General features: G+C 45.3%; 21 non-coding genes and 2 pseudogenes across 21 annotated transcripts; all 23 read left to right on the forward strand.

Annotated features, from left to right (window-relative positions):
• Nucleotides 1–78: 78 nt before the first annotated feature.
• On the forward strand, nucleotides 79–197 carry LOC133434876 (5S ribosomal RNA). Its single transcript, XR_009778787.1, has one exon. It is a non-coding gene; the product is annotated as a 5S ribosomal RNA (ribosomal RNA).
• Nucleotides 198–414: 217 nt separating this feature from the next.
• On the forward strand, nucleotides 415–533 carry LOC133435079 (5S ribosomal RNA). Its single transcript, XR_009778947.1, has one exon. It is a non-coding gene; the product is annotated as a 5S ribosomal RNA (ribosomal RNA).
• Nucleotides 534–732: 199 nt separating this feature from the next.
• On the forward strand, nucleotides 733–851 carry LOC133435269 (5S ribosomal RNA). The gene has a single exon (XR_009779128.1). It is a non-coding gene; the product is annotated as a 5S ribosomal RNA (ribosomal RNA).
• Nucleotides 852–1,050: 199 nt separating this feature from the next.
• Nucleotides 1,051–1,169, forward strand: LOC133435199 (5S ribosomal RNA). Its single transcript, XR_009779061.1, has one exon. It is a non-coding gene; the product is annotated as a 5S ribosomal RNA (ribosomal RNA).
• A 199-nt stretch (nucleotides 1,170–1,368) lies between these two features.
• On the forward strand, nucleotides 1,369–1,487 carry LOC133435087 (5S ribosomal RNA). Its single transcript, XR_009778954.1, has one exon. It is a non-coding gene; the product is annotated as a 5S ribosomal RNA (ribosomal RNA).
• Nucleotides 1,488–1,704: 217 nt separating this feature from the next.
• LOC133435176 (5S ribosomal RNA) lies at nucleotides 1,705–1,823 on the forward strand. Its single transcript, XR_009779039.1, has one exon. It is a non-coding gene; the product is annotated as a 5S ribosomal RNA (ribosomal RNA).
• Nucleotides 1,824–2,022: 199 nt separating this feature from the next.
• On the forward strand, nucleotides 2,023–2,141 carry LOC133434984 (5S ribosomal RNA). Its single transcript, XR_009778857.1, has one exon. It is a non-coding gene; the product is annotated as a 5S ribosomal RNA (ribosomal RNA).
• Nucleotides 2,142–2,358: 217 nt separating this feature from the next.
• On the forward strand, nucleotides 2,359–2,477 carry LOC133435321 (5S ribosomal RNA). The gene has a single exon (XR_009779178.1). It is a non-coding gene; the product is annotated as a 5S ribosomal RNA (ribosomal RNA).
• Nucleotides 2,478–2,676: 199 nt separating this feature from the next.
• Nucleotides 2,677–2,795, forward strand: LOC133434985 (5S ribosomal RNA). Its single transcript, XR_009778858.1, has one exon. It is a non-coding gene; the product is annotated as a 5S ribosomal RNA (ribosomal RNA).
• A 216-nt stretch (nucleotides 2,796–3,011) lies between these two features.
• LOC133434987 (5S ribosomal RNA) lies at nucleotides 3,012–3,130 on the forward strand. Its single transcript, XR_009778859.1, has one exon. It is a non-coding gene; the product is annotated as a 5S ribosomal RNA (ribosomal RNA).
• Nucleotides 3,131–3,329: 199 nt separating this feature from the next.
• LOC133434988 (5S ribosomal RNA) lies at nucleotides 3,330–3,448 on the forward strand. Its single transcript, XR_009778860.1, has one exon. It is a non-coding gene; the product is annotated as a 5S ribosomal RNA (ribosomal RNA).
• A 199-nt stretch (nucleotides 3,449–3,647) lies between these two features.
• LOC133435311 (5S ribosomal RNA) lies at nucleotides 3,648–3,766 on the forward strand. Its single transcript, XR_009779168.1, has one exon. It is a non-coding gene; the product is annotated as a 5S ribosomal RNA (ribosomal RNA).
• Nucleotides 3,767–3,982: 216 nt separating this feature from the next.
• Nucleotides 3,983–4,101, forward strand: LOC133434989 (5S ribosomal RNA). Its single transcript, XR_009778861.1, has one exon. It is a non-coding gene; the product is annotated as a 5S ribosomal RNA (ribosomal RNA).
• Nucleotides 4,102–4,300: 199 nt separating this feature from the next.
• LOC133434990 (5S ribosomal RNA) lies at nucleotides 4,301–4,419 on the forward strand. Its single transcript, XR_009778862.1, has one exon. It is a non-coding gene; the product is annotated as a 5S ribosomal RNA (ribosomal RNA).
• A 199-nt stretch (nucleotides 4,420–4,618) lies between these two features.
• On the forward strand, nucleotides 4,619–4,737 carry LOC133435312 (5S ribosomal RNA). Its single transcript, XR_009779169.1, has one exon. It is a non-coding gene; the product is annotated as a 5S ribosomal RNA (ribosomal RNA).
• Nucleotides 4,738–4,953: 216 nt separating this feature from the next.
• On the forward strand, nucleotides 4,954–5,072 carry LOC133434991 (5S ribosomal RNA). The gene has a single exon (XR_009778863.1). It is a non-coding gene; the product is annotated as a 5S ribosomal RNA (ribosomal RNA).
• Nucleotides 5,073–5,271: 199 nt separating this feature from the next.
• On the forward strand, nucleotides 5,272–5,390 carry LOC133435295 (5S ribosomal RNA). The gene has a single exon (XR_009779152.1). It is a non-coding gene; the product is annotated as a 5S ribosomal RNA (ribosomal RNA).
• Nucleotides 5,391–5,590: 200 nt separating this feature from the next.
• On the forward strand, nucleotides 5,591–5,709 carry LOC133435376 (5S ribosomal RNA). Its single transcript, XR_009779232.1, has one exon. It is a non-coding gene; the product is annotated as a 5S ribosomal RNA (ribosomal RNA).
• Nucleotides 5,710–5,926: 217 nt separating this feature from the next.
• Nucleotides 5,927–6,045, forward strand: LOC133434913 (5S ribosomal RNA; annotated as a pseudogene).
• Nucleotides 6,046–6,244: 199 nt separating this feature from the next.
• Nucleotides 6,245–6,363, forward strand: LOC133434893 (5S ribosomal RNA). The gene has a single exon (XR_009778803.1). It is a non-coding gene; the product is annotated as a 5S ribosomal RNA (ribosomal RNA).
• Nucleotides 6,364–6,563: 200 nt separating this feature from the next.
• On the forward strand, nucleotides 6,564–6,682 carry LOC133435377 (5S ribosomal RNA). The gene has a single exon (XR_009779233.1). It is a non-coding gene; the product is annotated as a 5S ribosomal RNA (ribosomal RNA).
• Nucleotides 6,683–6,899: 217 nt separating this feature from the next.
• On the forward strand, nucleotides 6,900–7,018 carry LOC133434894 (5S ribosomal RNA). Its single transcript, XR_009778804.1, has one exon. It is a non-coding gene; the product is annotated as a 5S ribosomal RNA (ribosomal RNA).
• Nucleotides 7,019–7,235: 217 nt separating this feature from the next.
• On the forward strand, nucleotides 7,236–7,354 carry LOC133434925 (5S ribosomal RNA; annotated as a pseudogene).
• The last annotated feature ends 185 nt before the right edge of the window (nucleotides 7,355–7,539 follow it).

Here is a 7,539-nt window from a genome sequence, read left to right on the forward strand (position 1 = left end):
ATCACCAACAAATCAATGACTTATATTATATGACTTATCTTCAACTCCATATAAGAGGTATTTCAAGCTGCAGCTTCAGCTTATGGCCATACCAGCCTGGATGCGCCCGATCTCGTCTGATCTCGGAAGCTAAGCAGGGTCAGGCCTGGTTAGGACTTGGATGGGAGACCGCCTGGGAATACCAGGTGCTGTAAGCTTTTTCATCCAGCAGAGAGTGCTCTCGCTTAATCTACCCACACATATTTCAACGTGGTAACAGCGACAGCTCACGTCCTAAACTGTTTTGCACATGGTTAGGGCACTTTAACTCCAACAAATAAGCGCTTCTAAATTATTATCACCAACAAATCAATGACTTATATTATATGACTTATCTTCAACTCCATATAAGAGGTATTTCAAGCTGCAGCTTCAGCTTACGGCCATACCAGCCTGGATGCGCCCGATCTCGTCTGATCTCGGAAGCTAAGCAGGGTCGGGCCTGGTTAGTACTTGGATGGGAGACCGCCTGGGAATATCAGGTGCTGTAAGCTTTTTCAACCAGCAGAGAGCGCTCTCGCTTAATCTACCCACACATATTTCAACGTGGTAACAGCGACAGCTCACGTCCTAAAGTGTTTTGCACATGGTTAAGGCACTTTAACTCCAACAAATAAAACCAACAAATCAATGACTTATATTCTATGACTTATCTTCAACTCCATATAAGAGGTATTTCAAGCAGCAGATTCTGCTTACGGCCATACCAGCCTGGATGCGCCCGATCTCGTCTGATCTCGGAAGCTAAGCAGGGTCGGGCCAGGTTAGTACTTGGATAGGAGACCGCCTGGGAATATCAGGTGCTGTAAGCTTTTTCAACCAGCAGAGAGCGCTCTCGCTTAATCTACCCACACATATTTCAACGTGGTAACAGCGACAGCTCACGTCCTAAAGTGTTTTGCACATGGTTAAGGCACTTTAACTCCAACAAATAAAACCAACAAATCAATGACTTATATTCTATGACTTATCTTCAACTCCATATAAGAGGTATTTCAAGCAGCAGATTCTGCTTACGGCCATACCAGCCTGGATGCGCCCGATCTCGTCTGATCTCGGAAGCTAAGCAGGGTCGGGCCAGGTTAGTACTTGGATAGGAGACCGCCTGGGAATACCAGGTGCTGTAAGCATTTTCAACCAGCAGAGAACGCTCTCGCTTAATCTACCCACACATATTTCAACTTGGTAACAGCGACAGCTCACGTCCTAAAGTGTTTTGCACATGGTTAAGGCACTTTAACTCCTACAAATAAAACCAACAAATCAATGACTTATATTCTATGACTTATCTTCAACTCCATATAAGAGGTATTTCAAGCTGCAGCTTCTGCTTACGGCCATACCAGCCTGGATGCGCCCGATCTCGTCAGATCTCGGAAGCTAAGCAGGGTCGGGCCTGGTTAGTACTTGGATGGGAGACCGCCTGGGAATACCAGGTGCTGTAAGCTTTTTCAACCAGCAGAGAGCGCTCTCGCTTAATCTACCCACACAAATTTCAACGTGGTAACAGCGACAGCTCACGTCCTAAAGTGTTTTGCACATGGTTAAGGCACTTTAACTCCAACAAATAAGCGCTTCTAAATTATTATCACCAACAAATCAATGACTTATATTATATGACTTATCTTCAACTCCATATAAGAGGTATTTCAAGCTGCAACTTCAGCTCACGGCCATACCAGCCTGGATGCGCCCGATCTCGTCTGATCTCGGAAGCTAAGCAGGGTCGGGCCTGGTTAGTACTTGGATGGGAGACCGCCTGGGAATACCAGGTGCTGTAAGCTTTTTCAACCAGCAGAGAGCGCTCTCGCTTAATCTACCCACACATATTTCAACGTGGTAACAGCGACAGCTCACGTCCTAAAGTGTTTTGCACATGGTTAAGGCACTTTAACTCCAACAAATAAAACCAACAAATCAATGACTTATATTCTATGACTTATCTTCAACTCCATATAAGAGGTATTTCAAGCTACAGCTTCTGCTTACGGCCATACCAGCCTGGATGCGCCCGATCTCGTCTGATCTCGGAAGCTAAGCAGGGTCGGGCCTGGTTAGTACTTGGATGGGAGACCGCCTGGGAATACCAGGTGCTGTAAGCTTTTTCAACCAGCAGAGAGCGCTCTCGCTTAATCTACCCACACATATTTCAACGTGGTAACAGCGACAGCTCACGTCCTAAAGTGTTTTGCACATGGTTAAGGCACTTTAACTCCAACAAATAAGCGCTTCTAAATTATTATCACCAACAAATCAATGACTTATATTATATGACTTATCTTCAACTCCATATAAGAGGTATTTCAAGCTGCAGCTTCTGCTTACGGCCATACCAGCCTGGATGAGCCCGATCTCGTCTGATCTCGGAAGCTAAGCAGGGTCGGGCCTGGTTAGTACTTGGATGGGAAACCGCCTGGGAATACCAGGTGCTGTAAGCTTTTTCAACCAGCAGAGAGCGCTCTCGCTTAATCTACACACACATATTTCAACGTGGTAACAGCGACAGCTCACGTCCTAAAGTGTTTTGCACATGGTTAAGGCACTTTAACTCCAACAAATAAAACCAACAAATCAATGACTTATATTCTATGACTTATCTTCAACTCCCTATAAGAGGTATTTCAAGCTGCAGCTTCTGCTTACGGCCATACCAGCCTGGATGCGCCCGATCTCGTCTGATCTCGGAAGCTAAGCAGGGTCGGGCCTGGTTAGTACTTGGATGGGAGACCGCCTGGGAATACCAGGTGCTGTAAGCTTTTTCAACCAGCAGAGAGCGCTCTCGCTTAATCTACCCACACATATTTCAACGTGGTAACAGCGACAGCTCACGTCCTTAAGTGTTTTGCACATGGTTAAGGCACTTTAACTCCAACAAATAAGCGCTTCTAAATTATTATCACCAACAAATCAATGACTTGTATTATATACTTATCTTCAACTCCATATAAGAAGTATTTCAAGCTGCAGCTTCAGCTTACGGCCATACCAGCCTGGATGCGCCCGATCTCGTCTGATCTCGGAAGCTAAGCAGGGTCGGGCCTGGTTAGTACTTGGATGGGAGACCGCCTGGGAATACCAGGTGCTGTAAGCTTTTTCAACCAGCAGAGAGCGCTCTCGCTTAATCTACCCACACATATTTCAACGTGGTAACAGCGACAGCTCACGTCCTAAAGTGTTTTGCACATGGTTAAGGCACTTTAACTCCAACAAATAAAACCAACAAATCAATGACTTATATTCTATGACTTATCTTCAACTCCATATCAGAGGTATTTCAAGCTGCAGCTTCTGCTTACGGCCATACCAGCCTGGATGCGCCCGATCTCGTCTGATCTCGGAAGCTAAGCAGGGTCGGGCCTGGTTAGTACTTGGATGGGAGACCGCCTGGGAATACCAGGTGCTGTAAGCTTTTTCAACCAGCAGAGAGCGCTCACGCTTAATCTACCCACACATATTTCAACGTGGTAACAGCGACAGCTCACGTCCTAAAGTGTTTTGCACATGGTTAAGGCACTTTAACTCCAACAAATAAAACCAACAAATCAATGACTTATATTCTATGACTTATCTTCAACTCCATATAAGAGGTATTTCAAGCAGCAGCTTCTGCTTACGGCCATACCAGCCTGGATGCGCCCGATCTCGTCTGATCTCGGAAGCTAAGCAGGGTCGGGCCTGGTTAGTACTTGGATGGGAGAACGCCTGGGAATACCAGGTGCTGTAAGCTTTTTCAACCAGCAGAGAGCGCTCTCGCTTAATCTACCCACAAATATTTCAACGTGGTAACAGCGACAGCTCACGTCCTAAAGTGTTTTGCACATGGTTAAGGCACTTTAACTCCAACAAATAAGCGCTTCTAAATTATTATCACCAACAAATCAATGACTTGTATTATATACTTATCTTCAACTCCATATAAGAAGTATTTCAAGCTGCAGCTTCTGCTTACGGCCATACCAGCCTGGATGCGCCCGATCTCGTCTGATCTCGGAAGCTAAGCAGGGTCGGGCCTGGTTAGTACTTGGATGGGAGACCGCCTGGGAATACCAGGTGCTGTAAGCTTTTTCAACCAGCAGAGAGCGCTCTCGCTTAATCTACCCACACATATTTCAACGTGGTAACAGCGACAGCTCACGTCCTAAAGTGTTTTGCACATGGTTAAGGCACTTTAACTCCAACAAATAAAACCAACAAATCAATGACTTATATTCTATGACTTATCTTCAACTCCATATCAGAGGTATTTCAAGCTGCAGCTTCTGCTTACGGCCATACCAGCCTGGATGCGCCCGATCTCGTCTGATCTCGGAAGCTAAGCAGGGTCGGGCCTGGTTAGTACTTGGATGGGAGACCGCCTGGGAATACCAGGTGCTGTAAGCTTTTTCAACCAGCAGAGAGCGCTCACGCTTAATCTACCCACACATATTTCAACGTGGTAACAGCGACAGCTCACGTCCTAAAGTGTTTTGCACATGGTTAAGGCACTTTAACTCCAACAAATAAAACCAACAAATCAATGACTTATATTCTATGACTTATCTTCAACTCCATATAAGAGGTATTTCAAGCAGCAGCTTCTGCTTACGGCCATACCAGCCTGGATGCGCCCGATCTCGTCTGATCTCGGAAGCTAAGCAGGGTCGGGCCTGGTTAGTACTTGGATGGGAGAACGCCTGGGAATACCAGGTGCTGTAAGCTTTTTCAACCAGCAGAGAGCGCTCTCGCTTAATCTACCCACAAATATTTCAACGTGGTAACAGCGACAGCTCACGTCCTAAAGTGTTTTGCACATGGTTAAGGCACTTTAACTCCAACAAATAAGCGCTTCTAAATTATTATCACCAACAAATCAATGACTTGTATTATATACTTATCTTCAACTCCATATAAGAAGTATTTCAAGCTGCAGCTTCTGCTTACGGCCATACCAGCCTGGATGCGCCCGATCTCGTCTGATCTCGGAAGCTAAGCAGGGTCGGGCCTGGTTAGTACTTGGATGGGAGACCGCCTGGGAATACCAGGTGCTGTAAGCTTTTTCAACCAGCAGAGAACGGTCTCGCTTAATCTAGCCACACATATTTCAACGTGGTAACAGCGACAGCTCACGTCCTAAAGTGTTTTGCACATGGTTAAGGCACTTTAACTCCAACAAATAAAACCAACAAATCAATGACTTATATTCTATGACTTATCTTCAACTCCATATAAGAGGTATTTCAAGCTGCAGCTTCTGCTTACGGCCATACCAGCCTGGATGCGCCCGATCTCGTCTGATCTCGGAAGCTAAGCAGGGTCGGGCCTTGTTAGTACTTGGATGGGAGACCGCCTGGGAATACCAGGTGCTGTAAGCTTTTTCAACCAGCAGAGAGCGCTCACGCTTAATCTACCCACACATATTTCAACGTGGTAACAGCGACAGCTCACGTCCTAAAGTCTTTTGCACATGGTTAAGGCACTTTAACTACAAAAAAAAAAAAACAACAAATCTATGACTTATATTCTATGACTTATCTTCAACTCCATACAAGAGGTATTTCAAGCTGCAGCTTCTGCTTACTGCCATACCAGCCTGGATGCGCCCGATCTCGTCTGATCTCGGAAGCTAAGCAGGGTGGGGCCTGGTTAGTACTTGGATGGGAGACCGCCTGGGAATACCAGGTGCTGTAAACTTTTTCAACCTGCAGAGAACGCTCTCGCTTAATCTAACCACATATATTTCAACGTGGTAACAGCGAAAGCTCACGTCCTAAAGTGTTTTGCACATGGTTAAGGCACTTTAACTCCAACAAATAAGCGCTTCTAAATTATTATCACCAACAAATCAATGACTTATATTATATGACTTATCTTCAACTCCATATAAGAGGTATTTCAAGCTGCAACTTCAGCTCACGGCCATACCAGCCTGGATGCGTCCAATCTCATCTGATCTCGGAAGCTAAGCAGGGTCGGGCCTGGTTAGTACTTGGATGGGAGACCGCCTGGGAATACAGGGTGCTGTAAGCTTTTTCAACCAGCAGAGAGCGCTCTCGCTTAATCTACCCACACATATTTCAACGTGGTAACAGCGACAGCTCACGTCCTAAAGTCTTTTGCACATGGTTAAGGCACTTTAACTCCAACAAATAAAAAAAACAAATCTATGACTTATATTCTATGACTTATCTTCAACTCCATACAAGAGGTATTTCAAGCTGCAGCTTCAGCTTACGGCCATACCAGCCTGGATGCGTCCAATCTCATCTGATCTCGGAAGCTAAGCAGGGTCGGGCCTGGTTAGTACTTGGATGGGAGACCGCCTGGGAATACAGGGTGCTGTAAGCTTTTTCAACCAGCAGAGAGCGCTCTCGCTTAATCTACCCACACATATTTCAACGTGGTAACAGCGACAGCTCACATCCTAAAGTCTTTTGCACATGGTTAAGGCACTTTAACTACAAAAAAAAAAAAACAACAAATCTATGACTTATATTCTATGACTTATCTTCAACTCCATACAAGAGGTATTTCAAGCTGCAGCTTCTGCTTACTGCCATACCAGCCTGGATGCGCCCGATCTCGTCTGATCTCGGAAGCTAAGCAGGGTGGGGCCTGGTTAGTACTTGGATGGGAGACCGCCTGGGAATACCAGGTGCTGTAAACTTTTTCAACCTGCAGAGAACGCTCTCGCTTAATCTAACCACATATATTTCAACGTGGTAACAGCGAAAGCTCACGTCCTAAAGTGTTTTGCACATGGTTAAGGCACTTTAACTCCAACAAATAAGCGCTTCTAAATTATTATCACCAACAAATCAATGACTTATATTATATGACTTATCTTCAACTCCATATAAGAGGTATTTCAAGCTGCAGCTTCTGCTAACGGCCATACCAGCCTGGATGTGCCTGATCTCGTCTGATCTCGGAAGCTAAGCAGGGTCGGGCCTGGTTAGTACTTGGATGGGAGACAGCCTGGGAATACCAGGTGCTGTAAGCTTTTTCAACCTGCAGAGAACGCTCTCGCTTAATCTACCCACATATATTTCAACGTGGTAACAGCGAAAGCTCACGTCCTAAAGTGTTTTGCACATGGTTAAGGCACTTTAACTCCAACAAATAAGCGCTTCTAAATTATTATCACCAACAAATCAATGACTTATATTATATGACTTATCTTCAACTCCATATAAGAGGTATTTCAAGCTGCAGCTTCTGCTAACGACCATACCAGCCTGGATGCGCCAGATCTAGTCTGATTTCGGAAGCTAAGCAGGGTCGGGCCTGGTTAGTACTTGGATGGGAGACCGCCTGGGAATACCAGGTGCTGTAAGCTTTTTCAACCAGCAGAGAGCGCTCTCGCTTAATCTACCCACACATATTTCAACGTGGTAACAGCGACAGCTCACGTCCTAAAGTGTTTTGCACATGGTTAAGGCACTTTAACTCCAACAAATAAAACCAACAAATCAATTACTTATATTCTATGACTTATCTTCAACTCCATATAAGAGGTATTTC

This window comes from Cololabis saira, unplaced genomic scaffold (genome assembly GCF_033807715.1).
Source record: "Cololabis saira isolate AMF1-May2022 unplaced genomic scaffold, fColSai1.1 scf052, whole genome shotgun sequence".
Classification (NCBI taxonomy): Eukaryota; Metazoa; Chordata; class Actinopteri; order Beloniformes; family Belonidae; genus Cololabis; species Cololabis saira.